This window comes from Lagopus leucura, unplaced genomic scaffold, assembly GCF_019238085.1.
Source record: "Lagopus leucura isolate 7727_CA_CO unplaced genomic scaffold, USGS_WTPT01 Super-Scaffold_741, whole genome shotgun sequence".
NCBI lineage: Eukaryota > Metazoa > Chordata > Aves > Galliformes > Phasianidae > Lagopus > Lagopus leucura.
In genome coordinates this window covers 7,652,602-7,668,234 of record NW_024962256.1, presented here as the reverse complement: position 1 = coordinate 7,668,234, position 15,633 = coordinate 7,652,602, and the positions used below count along the sequence as shown (strand labels likewise).

At 38.3% G+C, this 15,633-nt stretch overlaps 1 long non-coding RNA gene across 1 annotated transcript; it reads right to left on the bottom strand.

The window, feature by feature from the left end:
- Positions 1–10,553: 10,553 nt before the first annotated feature.
- Positions 10,554–13,715, bottom strand: LOC122175686. Its single transcript, XR_006177480.1, has 3 exons — positions 13,635–13,715; positions 10,918–11,034; positions 10,554–10,823 (listed from the first exon to the last, which is right to left on the bottom strand). It is a non-coding gene; the product is annotated as an uncharacterized LOC122175686 (long non-coding RNA).
- Between the last annotated feature and the right edge of the window lie 1,918 nt (positions 13,716–15,633).

Genomic DNA, 15,633 nt, shown 5'->3' with positions numbered 1-15,633 from the left:
TTAATCTTATTTGCTGGTTGGTACCAGACTCCACAAATTGGACATTATACTTTTCAAACCATGCATGTGTATACATTCTGATTTTACCATTAAACTTAATGGAAAAAATTGGACCCAACCATGTCAGTACATTTTTATGAGTAAAGCCCCAGAGTCTCTTATTCAAACCCTTGGTAGCTTGTGAGTTTATATGCAGCTTTGGTACAAGCATTTAAAAACGTGAATGTATTTTTAAAAAGCATTTGTCAGAATTCAGCGTTATTCTATTATTACATTTTTCCAATTCTGTTGATTTATATGTAATCTTCTAATTTCCTCCCTGTGGTCTGTAAAAATGATCCTTGCTGCTATGCTACTCATATAACAAAAACTGGCCAGCGTTACTTCAAATAAGCTATTTGACTGACTTTATTGTGAGTGTCCACATGCCAAAAATTTACTAGATAATTATTTGTCTCCTAAACCTTCTTTCCCTGTTTTTTTCCACTCCATTGAAAATCCTTTCTTGACCTACAGATATGGGTTTTAACTTAACCCTGTTTCCTTGTAGACTGCAGTTGCTCTTGACCGTGCATACACTTTTTCTTCATCTGCATGACATGTGGATATTTTGCATACAGTATAGTGAGAATTATCTTTTTGACTTGCTCTTCTACAAAATAAACATACATTACAACAAGGAATGCCCTAAGTCCCGTAGTACAGAACTGCTCTCAGCCCTTACCTAGAGCAATTGACTTAGCGCTTTGAGAGTCTGCAGGTGACACGAGTAAAATTAGAGTGGGTACAGCTTCTTTTCTGTGAATTACCTAGGTAACAAGGCTCCTCTGTGCACATTAAAACATCCAGATTCATTTTTAAAATAACTGGCATACAGTATTGTTTATTATGATATGATCTTCATACATTTTCAGTTTCCTTCCTTAGTTAAATACTTTCTGCTTCCTTTCCAGGAGCAGATATCTTGAGTTCCCAGAGAGCATGTGGGCCCCATAATTAACAATAACCCTTACTTAGGTCACTGCAGCCCCTGCCCTAGTGTGCTTCAAGTGTGTAACACTACAACATTAAACAGTGACTCCCCAGTCCTACAATGCTGTGACTGTGCATGATCTTAAGTGAATGACACAGTAGGCTTAGATGACTTCCATTAACTGAGGGACATCTTTCAAGGAGCAGAAGATTCCCTGTTCATTGAACAGTAATTTGGCAGCTAACCTATGGGCAATGTCTTCAAATTTTCATTTAATTTCTGTCTGGGTCCATGGGAAACATAGCTGTGTTCATACAGCTTTATTCACACTCAGTCTGGTGCTACATGATGACCTCGTTCTAATTGGGTGTGTTGCTGGCTTTTTGGCTGATGACTCTAGTTATCATTTCACAGCCTGCCTGAAAAAAGGGACAAGAACATCCTAATGAACACTTTGTCTAGGCTTCCTGTCTCTCTTGTCACTGAATGACTAATTACTAATTTCCAGCTATGAATAATTTACATTACATCCTACTTTTCAACCCTGGGGATATTTCCTTTCGTTTACATGGTTTAGATTTCTGCAGATCCCTTCGTACTCCTGCAAAGGCTTCACTGAACACCTGTATGAAGAGCAGTTTTCCAAATAACTATTTCTAAATGTTTGACATCAGTCATAGAAATTAAGATCTCTTTTTTTCTCTCTGTGTGCTATTGTGTCCTTCTTTTTCTTTCAAAATTTCTGGTGTCCCAAGTAATTAAGTAGCTGCACTTGCCCACACTTCAGTTCTTCTCCCACAGCTCTCTCTCTTCAGAGCTTGGATTAGGATTATTGCAATAGACATTCTGGATGATACCAACCAACCCGGTTATACCATTATATCTATTATCACAACAATTTGGAGCGATCTCAGCTGACTGTGAATGCTCAAGGGGATGTTTTTCCAAACTTGCAATTATTCTCAGTGTACCACTTCAATTGCCAGGACTAATCCCTGGCTCGTCTCTTGATTAGTTAGCATTAGAGCCTGTGAGGCGGTACTGTTGATCTCACTTGCCTGACTGACCTAAGTTCCATTGTGCACCTGCCATTATGCATTTGAATAAACCTGGAACAAATTCTGGTACTTGATGTGCTGCCAGTCTTGGTCTTAATTTGGGGATATGACTGGGTGAGGCAATGCATCTCTTCGTCAACATGCAGAATTGCTATAGAAGCAAAATGCCACTGAGTCACGGAGCTCATCAGGAAGGAGGACACATGAGGAAGCAACGTTGCCATTCAAGGCTGGCAACAGCCCCTGTTCTTGCCATCTACAGGTGAAGCTTCAGATTTTTTTACATTTCTTGTTTTACTTCACTAACTCAAATAGAAAGGATGACTTGAGGGTAGTTACTCAGGAGTCTGACATATGCTAAAATTAGTGAATGCTTGATTGTTTTTTTTCTGAAGAATTCAATCAGAGCCATAACTTGGAGTTAGATTGGAAAAGTCCACAGCAGTCCTCTTCAGAACAGTGTTTGATACTGGTGTACTCCACAGTGAGACCTCTTGGGATGACCTTGTAGTTCTGTCACAGCTGATTGTGCTCCTCTGTTCCCAAGGAGGGCAGAGTTCTGCTCTTCATTTTCACAAAAAAAAAAAACCAGGGACAAAATGGCAGACCAATTGCCAAAGTGAAACATTGGTCCTGGACACCTAGGGGTCCATGCAAGTGCTGAGGCATCTTATTCTTGGAAATATACATATAAGTTCTGACACAGTATGAGCAAGGTGATATAATAATGCAGAAGTCAAGAAGAAAAAGACTTTCTCTATTCTTAGAACATATAAAAGTGCTAAATATCCTTTGCTCATTTGTTTGTTGTTGTTTTTGTAAGAGATAACCCAATTATCTCCAATAATTTTATTTTAATTAAAAATCTGTAGAAATATATGAGCAGGAATTTCTTAATTAAAATCAGGAGTGAGAAGAATTAACACATGGACAGGAATTTTCCTGTCTCATGCTGCATGGAATATGGAATATAAGCTAATTAATTACTGCAAAGTATATTTTCAAATAATGGCACACTAGAAAAAAACTAAGTAACCTATTGACAGGAAAAAAAAAGAGAGAAGGGTTATTAGGACAGATAGCAAAGTGAATTACTTCTGTCAGCATCGATGTGTCATCACTAGTTTTCAGGTAACTGTAAGTCTAAAATGTTTCCTTGTTGCATGAAGTAGGAACTAGACTGAAATGTATTTATCAGCATAGTTAACATTAGAGACTGGAATTAAATCTTTGCTGTCTACTATTCAAAACTTTCATTGTTGTCAAGAAATAAAACGACCAAGAGATAAATAGTTTTCAGTTATTTGCTATTTGGGCAGGGAGTTTGTCTTTCTACACATGCATACAGTGCAAAGCTCATTTGGGGTGTGACTGTCCTTTTAAATCTACCATAAACAATATTGTCAGTAAGTCATTACCTATGTTCTTAAGCAATTCCGCCCTAAATTCTTGTTTTTGTTTCTTTACTTCAAAGGCATTACATTGATAAGACATTTTATATGGTCTCCTTCGTTAGCTTATTTCATCTGACCTATTTGCATGTAAAGAATTAGAAGTACACGAGCCCCATCTCCACTGTACTCTTTGTGGGATTTTCATAAGGATGCAGTCGTGAAGGTAATGCACATCTGCAGGAATTAAATTACTGTTGTAAATAGCATGGGTCCCATTCATGAATATGATGCCCATGCCACTGTAGTTTCCTTCCAAAACCATACAAATACACATTTCTGCTAACTCTAAAGAGGACCAGGATTTCCACACTGCTCATATCTTTCCGGTCAAGCACCCCACTTCTCTATGGCCTTTTAGCTTTGTGGCCTTGGAGACAACTAAAACATTTACAGAATGTATGCCAAGTGGGAAAACAAGACAAGCAGTCTTCCAAGACCACAGAAAACAAAGATGGGACAGGAAAAAATAAACTAGGAGAGTGATAACCTTATTTCATTCCAAATGGGGCTTAAATAAAATAAATGGTGGCAAAATTGCTTTCCAAATGGAACACAAGAGGCAGAGAAAGAAAGAGCATTTATACATTAGATGTCTGGTGTTAACACTTTCAGTTATGCTGGAAACTCTGGAGTTTCCAAGGCATCTTGCAGGAGATTACACAAATGCCTAAGGAAGAGTAAAGGTGTCTTGGATCAGGCAGCACCCAATATGTTTAGGCTGCCTTGATGGGAAGGGATGTGCTAAAATTACATGCACTAATGGCTGTTAAGGAAGGGCAAGAATTTATTATTTGTAACAGTGCAGCGTTATGTGTAAAATAATAGCAAATAAAACAACAACCACCACCATAAAAATTAAAAAAAAAACAACCCACACATTAGAAAAAAGGATTTTAAGAAATTTCAAGCCAAGCTTTCACAAATTGTGTAGAAGGAATGGAAGAGATGTAAAGCAGGCTGTGGGTAGGAGGAGTAAGTATGGCTCTTCTTAGAAACTCTGCAGTGATTCTGTGTGACTCTGCAACTTTGTAGTAGTTCTGGAAAATAGTATCTGTACGTTGCTGTAAGTACATGGTATCCCATTGTTAAAACTCCAAAATCTGTGATCTCATATGTTTGTACATATATTCAAAATAGCACTGCTAGGTCATGTAGTGAGCCACAAGGATGCACTTTCTGGCCTGGGAGTCTGCCAGCCCCAAGCATTAGAGCTGTGTCTCCTTGCAAGATTGAGTTGCAATTCATTATTGACATGTAAGGAGCCTATATAATCTGCCTCAGGGAATTATTTCTGCGCATAAAGCCAATTGTTTTTCAGGCATTGCTCTGGGCTTTGAGTTTTGCAGTGAATCCAGAGATTCTTTGTCTTGCTTTATTTAAGATCCATCCACTGTCTTCATCCAGTTCTGTGGAAAGGTAATGGCGATGCAAGCAAAAGAGCTCAAGTTGCTCTCAAACTGATGGAGGTGATAGATGCCATACGAAATTGAAAGGTTATTCAGCAGATGTTGGAAATGTGAAGAAGAAAGGATTGTGATGCAAGCTATGTTTAGATGTTTAGCTGCAGCATGGAATACGTTTTTCACATGATACTTTGCACTATACCACGCGGGGGCTGAAATCTTTGTTATTTTCTTAGGCAAATGATATCTTGCTCTACTGCTTTCCAGATAACAGTTACTCCCACTGGAAAAGCCCAAGACCCTCAGCTCTAATTCTCATGCTCTAACCACTTGACTTCACTGAACAAACTTATTTGTTTGGTGTCATAATTTAGTACAAATAGAAGCTACAAAAAAATCTTTGAAACATTTAATAGAATAGACCCAGGAAATCTTGGGAGACTTTTTCCCTGTAGCCTTATTGAAGTAATTTGCATATGAACAAGATAAGAACCAAATCTATGAAAGGATTTTGTTTTTCATGATTCAAACATAGTTTTAAAGTGCACTTAGCATGTACTAGCTTTGTACTTTGTGTATGTTTAGCAACGGTTGCTGATATTGTTTAATGTGTATCTACATTACCTCGTATTTGCCATCTGTTCTTTGAATGGAACCTCTGTTTAACATTAATTTAATGAAGAAAAATGGTCCTGTAATTAAGTTTTCTAGTAAACTGTTGTGTCAGCTCAATCTTTAGTGTCATTTACAGCAGGTGGGAAATGGCAAGGGATTTTGTGATAGTGCCTCTGTAACCAAAGTGGGTCACAGAGCAGCCCTTGGGAAGGTCATCTTCTGAACCTGTCAGGACGATCTAGTGCACAGCTGGGGCAAGCTGGTCCTGTATCTAATGCAAGGAAAAATTTGGTAGAAAAGGCATATCAGAATTCCTGAATGATGACATGTAAATAATGCATTGCTAATAGCTCTGTTAAATGGGACACGTTTGTAATGAGCACATCCCTTAATTCAGAATAGTTTGCTGGATGAGTTTGAAGTTAAACACAAGTGAATTTTATTTCCATCTATTGGATTATCCTGTTAATTGTTTTTGTTAAGTTCTTCAAATACACTGAGCTGTGGGAAGGTTCTGCAACCAATTGAGTTCTGCATATACCAGTGGTTCTGTTCTGTGGTTCTGTGATATCTAGTTTCAACTTCCCAGCTGTGGGCAGAAGAGGAAGATAGCCAAAAGGTGCTATCTTACCATTCAACTCAGGTATCAGTGCACCAAAGTCTCTGGCTATGGTGTTGTTAATTTACAGCCCTATGTGCAGAGACACCTGATGTGATACAAAGCTAGAGCAGGGCTCTCCTGACTTATGCCTGTTTGCTCACAAATCAGGAGCCAGCTACAATTGCTAGAATCTCCTCTGTGAAGCCCTGGATGACCATCAGTCATGCTGATGGATGATTTCATTTACCCTGGAAAAGCTGAATTGGCTGCTATTTCATAAATGACGAGTCCGGTTTCAAAAAATTAAACTGGGTTGAATGTCACAGATCTTAAAGGGCTTCCAATATATTCTACTTGGCATGGCGTATGTTCTAAGGATTAGCTCATCTAATTTCAGTCCAAAGTCTTCACTTGTAAAAGAATTTGGGGAGAACATTTATATCCACATTCCAAGTGGAATTGATTTACACAACCCTGCAGTATCTTCCTGTGACAAAGGATCCAAATCCCTTCCATGCCTCTGCATAGATGAGCTGGGAGCCTTAGGAAAACTTTGATACCACATGCATATCATGTACACTGCTATGAAGTGTTGTGTTTGTGTCACCGTATTCAAGTAGGAATGGAACAGCCAATAGGAACTCCCTCACCAGGCACTTTGTGGATGCTTGGGAGGGCTCCTGTTAGTTTTATAAGTTATCATCAGAAAGCAAAAACACAGAACTACCATAAGACTACATCAAAATAACTGCCAAATTTACTGATGCTGCTTCTACTACTCAGGTTTTGGACAAATTGCAGCTTGAAAAGACAGAAGTATGCTCTCAAATGTTATCAAATGTTAGGACTTTTCAGTTCAAATAGTTGGCTGCAGGAGGTTTCAGCAAACAAGATGCCTAGGACATGACTAATTGCTGTGTAATCATCTGATAATCCAACATATCTGAGTCAAATGCGACGCCTAGAACTCAGGAACTCTGCATCTGTGACTATTTTCAAAGCACTGTAGCTTAGCACTAGAGTCTCAAGTGCACATAAATGAGAGTCTCTTGAATAATAGTATGTCATATTAAAAAGGAAAAGACATTGTTTTGAATTTTTTCTGTGCCTCAGACAGAATATACAAGCAATAAGAAAGGAAAAATAAATTAATCTTAAAAAAAAAATGTTACAAAGACAGAAAACAGCAAAGAATTTCCTCTGTTTAGAATAGTAAATAGAAAAACAATCTTTACAAATAAGTACTTTCAGTAATGAGACGAGTTGAGTTCACAATGTAGGTCATGAGATCCTGAACAGCTACTTCCTTTTCTAGAGGAATCATTGGCAAAAATTCCTCATAACCCGGTGAAATCTCTTGTATTTGATATTAGGGAAGTATTTAGGTCATGAGTTAAACTATAGCACAAGAACCTCAGCCAGATCTGATAGCTGTTGTAAAACCCATGAAGGGTCACTGCCCCTTTTCTGACACATCCATTGACCTGCAGCAGCAGGAGCTGCAGCACACAGCTATGTTTGCACAGTGCTGTGGATGCCCCATCCCTGGAGGTGTTTAAGGCCAGGTTGGGCAGGGCCCTGGGCAATCTGATCTAGTGCTTGATCTAGTGTCGGCAACCTTGCCTGCAGCAGGAGTGTTGGAACATCATGATCGTTGAAGTCCTTTCCAATGCAAGCTATTCAATGATTCTGTGAAGGTCACCCCCACCTGGAAGCTTGATTTTTGCCCATCGTATGTTTTTCCTCTGCTTCAGTATCCTGTAGGTCACTGATATTGGGATTTCTCCAAGCACCATAATTATTAAAGACTGTATTCTTGAATTTGTCCTAGTGGAATTAAAAAAGAAAAAAGAAATTTAAAGCTGAGCTGGATAGTTCCTTACCAACTATTTATCTGTCTACAGTTGTCAAGTATAACCAAATATAGTTGATAACTAGAGGCACAATGTATGTGAACAGGAGCTTCTCAAATATGCCCATCACTGCAGTGCCTGTGCCAACATTATGAGTTGTATGTCGTGTGAATGCAGCACATCTATGAATTTTTATCCTGTTCTGAATTTCTAGGGTTAGCTGAAAAATAAACCAAACCAAAACAAAGACATAAACATCTCCCAAATGAAAATCAAAACCTGAACTATCATAAGGTAGATGTTGTACCAGAGGACATGGGAAATCTTGGTAGTAGCTGAATGGATGCCCTGGATGATCTGGGAGGTCTTGTCCAGCATTGGCAATTCTATGGTTCTGTAAGTACACATCAGAATTTTCAGTACCTTCTGTGCAAAGGTGTCTAAACAACGATTTGTTCATTTTTCTTAAGAAGTTTAATTGAAAGTTCTTTGTTTTTCTTCGTCACAGTGCTGTGAACACCCTGAAGTTCTGTTTCTTCTGCAGAGCTGCTATTCCGCTGTAGCACTTGGAGTCTGACAGTAAATCCATGGAGTACATGGTAAAAATCAGAACAAGGATTAAGCTGTTAAAAAATGCTTGCTTTCTTTTTTTCTTTCTTTTTTTTTTAATTATTATTTTTAAAGAGATTAAGGAAGATCCAAAACCAAAACAATTAGAAGTAAGATATGAAGAGCTCTTTAAACATGGTACTTTTTAATCATCATATGTTGTTATATGAACAGTTGTTGGAGTGTTCTTTCCTTTGATTTTCTCTACCACGCATACTGTGAACATTTCTTCCTAATCAGAAGAGATGGGAATCATAAAATGTATTTTAGAAATTGCTTTAGAAACAGTTTCTAATAGCATCAAATTCTGGGCTTGCTAGCCAAGAACATGGATGCTTTTTAAATACAGTGGAAAATATCTAATTTTAACAGATGAAATAAATGGAACTAAAAAGTAATAAGGGTACAATTCAGTATAAACGCAGCAGAGATGGCCCAATAAAGATTACCTAATGAGTATTAGATTACCTCCTCTAGTTACAAAGTAAAAACAAACAGCTCCTAACATTATGTATTGGTAGCAACATGTCAGGAAATGCTCAAACCCAAACATTAAAACACCAATCTCCAGTGTAGAAAATGTAATATTTTATTTACTATCAATGATGCTACTGGGTATTCCTTGCATGAACATCAAGAAATCACACAGGCCAGTTTTTCACTGTCTCGTGAAAAGCCCCGAGAGTACTTCCAGATGTTAAGTCAACTTGCCACATTTCACAGATTCGGAGTTCTCTTTTTAAGGCCGTTTATAGAACTTTGGAAAGAGCACAGGCTATAGTGTTATTAAAAGGTAGGGAGGAGTGTTTTATTTTTAAAGCAAATTAAAGGCATGACAGGTTTCTTGCCATCACTGTTAACTTTTGTAGTCCAAAAAGGAAACAGCTCTAGGTACCTATAGCTAAATAATTTCCTACTATTATATTAGTGGATTTTCACCTAAGAACATATCCTAAACTTGGATGTACCAATTTGTGAGACATCCAGACATTCAACTGCGTCTGTTACTCTTGCAAAGTTCACAGAGTTTAGGAAGATTTAGGCTGTCCCATTCATTGGAAATGAATTTTCTGATACCTTAGTTAATAATTCCCACACAACAGTGATAGAGAATGACTTCTCAGAGGTGTCACAGGGAAGGAATATCTTTGTGCAGTGGTCAGGAAACATGAGAAGATCATGCAACTGTCATGGAGCAAAGCAGGAGCAGCAGCCAATATATTCTGTTATGGAGCTTCATCCAGCATTTACTGTTTGAAGAAAAATGGAAGAATGTCTGCAAATTATCAAAAAAGGAGAAAGGAAGATTAGGAATCCCCACAGATTAAAATAGGAGAATTGCCATTTAAAATGTAGTTGAATTCAATCCTTTAATATAAAGTTGTACTTAGTTTGAAGGGAGTTGGAAAGAATGATCAGCATATTTAACAATTAACATGATCTGCATTTTACTTTAACTGTCTGTCAATACACCAGGTCAGTTTGGGAACAATAGCATGCCTTGTTCTGATTAATTTGTATCATCTTCTATGAAAACATTAACTCCTGGAATGCATTGTTCCTGCAAATACTAGTCATGGCATTATCACAGAATAGATGAACATTAACAGATTTAACATATCAAGTTCTACTAAATATTGTAGGTGTGCAGTCAACAGCATTGTGCTGGCCAGAAGGTAAGAAAACAAGGAAAATAATAATATACAAAACAAACTCTCAGCCTTTTAGATACATGGCACATAGTCCTACTGTATGACAAAGAACTTTTATGGCAACTGGCAAATGACCAAAAATTTTAATTATCATTCTGTGAGATGTCTCCACGGGATGATTGTGCTTATTCAAAGCAGGTTCTGCTTCGTGAAGCTGGTGACTATATAATAAAGTCATCTGCATGCCGTAATCTATCAATTATTCTTGCGAGATGATGAAAGTAGTGGCATTTTTAGAGCGCATATGAGTTCTGTCATGCAGGAGGAAAAGTTACTGCAGGCTCATACGACGAGAGCAGTAAATCATACTTTTTAAGCTTCATACGCAGCGGGTAGAAGTCGCATCTAGCTGAGCTTCAGTTCTTTTCCTTTCTCCCCGTTTACCCATGACAACTTTAAAAAAGATTGCCATCTGGTATCCCATCTGCCTGCATGTCCAATCTTATGCTTTCTGCAGTTGCTTTTATTTGTCCCCAGTGCTGCCTTCACGGAAGAGACAGCAGTCCCTGCTGAAACTCTGTGTAATTTGGGACCTTTCAGAAGCTCTGAAAGAAGTCAGAATCCAAGGATGAAAATCTTCCATTCTAGTTATTAATAACACTGGGGAAAAAAAAATGTGCTGAAGAAAAATGACAACACCTGTTCTTGCCTTCCAGGTGCTTGAAACAAAACTTCGTTGCTGAGCTTCAGGGATTAAGGGAAGGGATTGTATTTGCCTGCTGCAGGTAGATGCAGCGTCCTCAAGGACCCCAGAACCTGCATGGAAACATGGAGGAGAGAGGAAATAACCTTTACAGAAAGAAAATCAGTCAAATCATCTTTATCATTCAAACAAAAGATGATATGTATAAGGCCATTTGAGTTATTTTTATTCCACATTAAGAATGTTATTAATGAAGGTAACTTTCCATCAGGTATTGGTCTTGTTACAGGAGATAGAAATGAACGTGATAGATAAATCCCATGAGCCTTTCCTGTATATCTGTTATATATAGAATAGCAGCAGGTGCTGGGAAAGACACTATGGGACTCAAAGGAACCTATCACTCCTCCCCAGAAGCTGTACTAACTGTGCACTGATTTCAGTGAAAGAAGTTTTATCACCTCCTGATGACATGTGAGAGCAGAATCTGGTCAATAAACAACACATGTAAATACATCAACAGACCCTACACTGGAATCATTCAGTTAGAGCGAAACCCTTTAGCTGAATCACAAAAATCCCTCTTGATTTGGAAAAGTTATTTCCCACCTACTTCAGTTTAGCGCAGTGGGAATTTGGCATCGTAATCCCTTAAATAACAGTGAAAGATCTCAACCTGAATTGAACTCTGACATCAATCTAACGAGCACCCAAAGAAGTCACACGGTGGAGAGCCTTTAAATCACAGCATGAACAGTAGCAGAGGAAGTAGAGGGACCAGTAGCATAACCAGTCAATGATATGGGTACAGATGTCCTGCAGTTATACACTGCCTAATGAAGAGAGGTTGTACTCCACCAAATGATGCACAGAAAAAGGCTCTGTGTTTTCATTTTATAACAAGGTATGAAATAAATGGACTTAGGCTTGCAGCCACAGTAAATCTGTCCTAAATCCTTTCACCTTGTTCCAAGAGTGGGAGTGGTAGATCCAGTGGGGTTAGCCCAGACTTCAGTTTCTCCCAGGAGAACTTGGATTACTTCAGCTCCTGGGATGAATAGCATGGTTGGAATAGCACTTGTATTAAGCAATACATATGAAAATAAAATCTAGTTTTCTATTTTATCTGACATGGCTATACCTGGGTAAAAACCCAGGCACTTTAAGTTGTTCAAGATAGTTTGTGTGAAATTTCTGCATAGAAAGGGTATGATGGTTCCATCTGAGGACCCTGGCATTTCCTGAAGTTATGTTGTACCTAGATAGGAGACAATTGAGATTTGCTGATTTACATCAGCTGTGAATTCATGAATTCATGCAGGCATTTAGTGGAGATACCACCTGCTTCCTGAAATAAACTCAGTGTTGAAACTGATCTCATGTTATCCAGGAAATCTGCATGTATATACAGTAACATGCTGTCCTGTTCTTTATGGTTTTAGGAAATGAACAAGTGACTTCAAGGACAAAAAAATACTCTTCTGCCAGTTCAAGAAAAGATAATGGATGAGGTATTACAGAACCTGCAGGTGAATTCAAGTTTGCATTATAACCATCTTTACGTCAGTCAGGTTATTTATATCATGTTTAATATAGCTGCCGTTTCAATCACTGTTACTTTAGCTTATTTATTTAAAAATTAATGAATGCCTCAGGTTGCCTGCCAGTTGTATCACAGCCACACAGGCTGTCGTGCAAGAGATCAGTCATTCAAAATCAGTGCGTGACAAAGCATAAGAAAAAGAAGTATCCTCACAAATGCAAACATTATGAGGGAAGTGCTTCATGTCTTGTAAGTCACATTGTCAGCTGGCTGTCTTAACTGAGACAGTCACTTTTCTCTCTGTGGTTTTAAATAGCAGTGTGATGGATGTGTAACGTTCTCTAAACTGCCCCAAGAAAATAATTTTAGTTTTCCATAATTCATATATCCATTTACACGTGGTGAGAGAATAAAATGTTAGTATTTGGATTTAGAAGCCTGTAGAACCCATATTGTCCTGATGGAAACAATTATGTTGAAAGAAAAGCAGCAGCAAAGCTGACTTCCAAAACCCTGGGTGACAACAGAAGTCACTGAGCTCCACCAAACACCAAAGCACTGACTTTTACCTCGCTCACTGAAATTGCTCAGGAAAATCACTAGTGTGAAAAATGAACTCATGTTTAGTTTGGGTTTAATACTGCTGGGGGAGTAATCTTTCAGTCTGAAAAAAATAGGGAGAGAAGAAATAGACACAGTGCAACCAGTCAATGAGGAGGTGATGTCAAAGGCATGTTTCAATTAGTGCAAGATTAGCTGTGGCCATGTTGGCCTAAGGCAAATACTCTGAATCTAACAGTAGTGGGAATTCCTTTGGGAATTCTGAATAGAGGGATATTATTTTACCATTTTGGGTCTTATCTCTCCCAGCAATGTTGCTGATAAGTTTAATTGATATATCTTTTCTCATTTATTGTTATGTGAAGGCACAACAGTGAGCGATCCTTCCAGCCAAAAAGCCCTCACATGCTGCTATTATAAACAACGTCTCCTTAATCCAAACAGCTACAACAATTTTATTAGCAGTCACAGCCTAGAAGAGATGGAACAATTAGCCTGTTTTAGTGGGATAGAGTTTTATAACCCCATAAAATCAACTTGTTTAGCCTGAGGCTTTTAGCCGTCCAAATGAAGAAGCCCAGCTGAGAAGTGGCAAATGATAATACTTACCTACAGCTTCTCCAGCAGACCAACTGTAAGCTCAGCTGCAGTGATGCTGTGTTGGTGACAGAATGGCTCCTCTGGTCTATTTCACCTTTATTAAGTGACAAAAAGCATAGCAAGTAAAACATCCATTAGTAAAACCAACAGCTTCTGGAGAGAGAATCATTTAAATCCAAAGATTAAGCTGGGAGTTCATACACACCAGCAGAAATCAAGGTACCTTCTCAAAAAAGAGAAACAGCTGCACACCCTTTGTCAAAGGTTCGTCAAGTTGGGAAAATAAGGGAGTTTTTTAAAGTGATATCTTTAATTCAATTAATGTTGCTGTGAACAGAAGAGTTGAAATTGGTAGACAGTGATTCTGCCTTGTGTGGTCAATAGATGATGCATCTTTGGCTTATGAAAACAATCTTTTTCATTAATTTCTGTGTGGTTGAAATGTAATTGTACAGAGAGTCTCTCATCATGTCATCTCTTTGTATGGAGTGGTATGCTTTGTATTTGTGATGTAATGTACTGAAATCTGTTTCTGGATTCTGTTTTCTCCTTAAAAGTGACCTAATGTAGAGCGAACTCTTTCCTCCTTACAATTTCTCTTTGTGAATGTGATTTACTGAGAGAAAAGAGTGAAATTACTCTTCTGCTTCTATTAACAGAGCTTCTTTTTTTGTTTCAGTGAGGTCTTGATTTTAGAGTTCTAAATAAATACCTGTATACCACAACAATTAAGAAAATTAAGTAGGGGTAGCAGTAAAGTGAAGCAAGCCAGGATTAACCCTAATGTAAAGGATGAGTTAAACACAATGACATCAAGCAGCAGGAAACTCTGAGGAGCAGTAAGTGAGTATAGTCTGCTTAATTTATGAGAAGGATTAGAGAGTAAATGCTTGAAGAGAGCATACAGAATAGAGCAGGTTCTTTTCACTATGGAATAATTATGCAGTGTAAGGCAAGAACATCCTCTGCATACTCTTCTTTCTGCAAAGCACTCTTCTCTAGCCACAGAAAACTTGGAAAACTAAAAATTATTGGTGTTTTAAAAACTTTTCCCCATTACATCATAATGAAAAATTCAGCTCTGCCAATAAGTCACTTCAGCCTGCCCCTTTTGTACAACATCATGTTCTCTTGTTCCCCTCTTTATTATTAACTTTAACTCCATGGGGCATTACCATAGTGAACATCAAGGACTCACTCACAACCTGTACTCCATCACCCGCAGAGCTGACAAAGTTGTGATGAAAGCTTTGCATTGCTGCTGTTGTGCCTTAGCGATTTTCCTCTGCGTGGTTAAAGCTGTAACCAGTGATCGATGTGATCCAGCCTGACCTTTTTCTAACCTGTCTTAGCAACACCCCTCTTTGCTTGGCCCCTCTGACACTTCTTGATTTAAATCCATAATGTGCAGCTCAATGGTTTTCTTGTTCCTCTTCCTCAAAAAATAAAAGCTTGAATCAGGGGAGAACAGTCAATTCATGGGCATCTTGGACTTAAAGGCAGGGCACATCTGTGATGTTTCAGAGCACAGAAAATCATCAGGAATTTGAGATTATCACTATAGGGCTTACTATATCAAGAATTTCCCAAGAACCCACAAGAATGCTGCAAGAAGCTACCGAGCAGACATACACACAGCTTAATTTTGGGGGGGAGCAAAGCAGTATCCACTTTTGAGACACAAACTGTTTCCAGAAACCGCCCAAAGGATGTTGGAGATTCTGATCTGAGCTTTCTGTAGCTGCTGTTATGAAGTTCTAATGGCAGAAAGAACCACCTCTTGACATCCCTGTGGCTGTAGTTGTCTCCAAACTGGGCTTAATATTTCATATGAGAAAATGAAAAGCATCACAGAAGTTCTTTGCCTTGATAAAAAATGATGATGATAGCTGCTTCTTTGCTTTTATTCTGGCAATGTTATATTAAAAACACATTTCTCTTTATCAGTTACAAAGGGACATTCCTCTCCTCTCCTCTCCTCTCCTCTCCTCTCCTCTCCTCTCCTCTC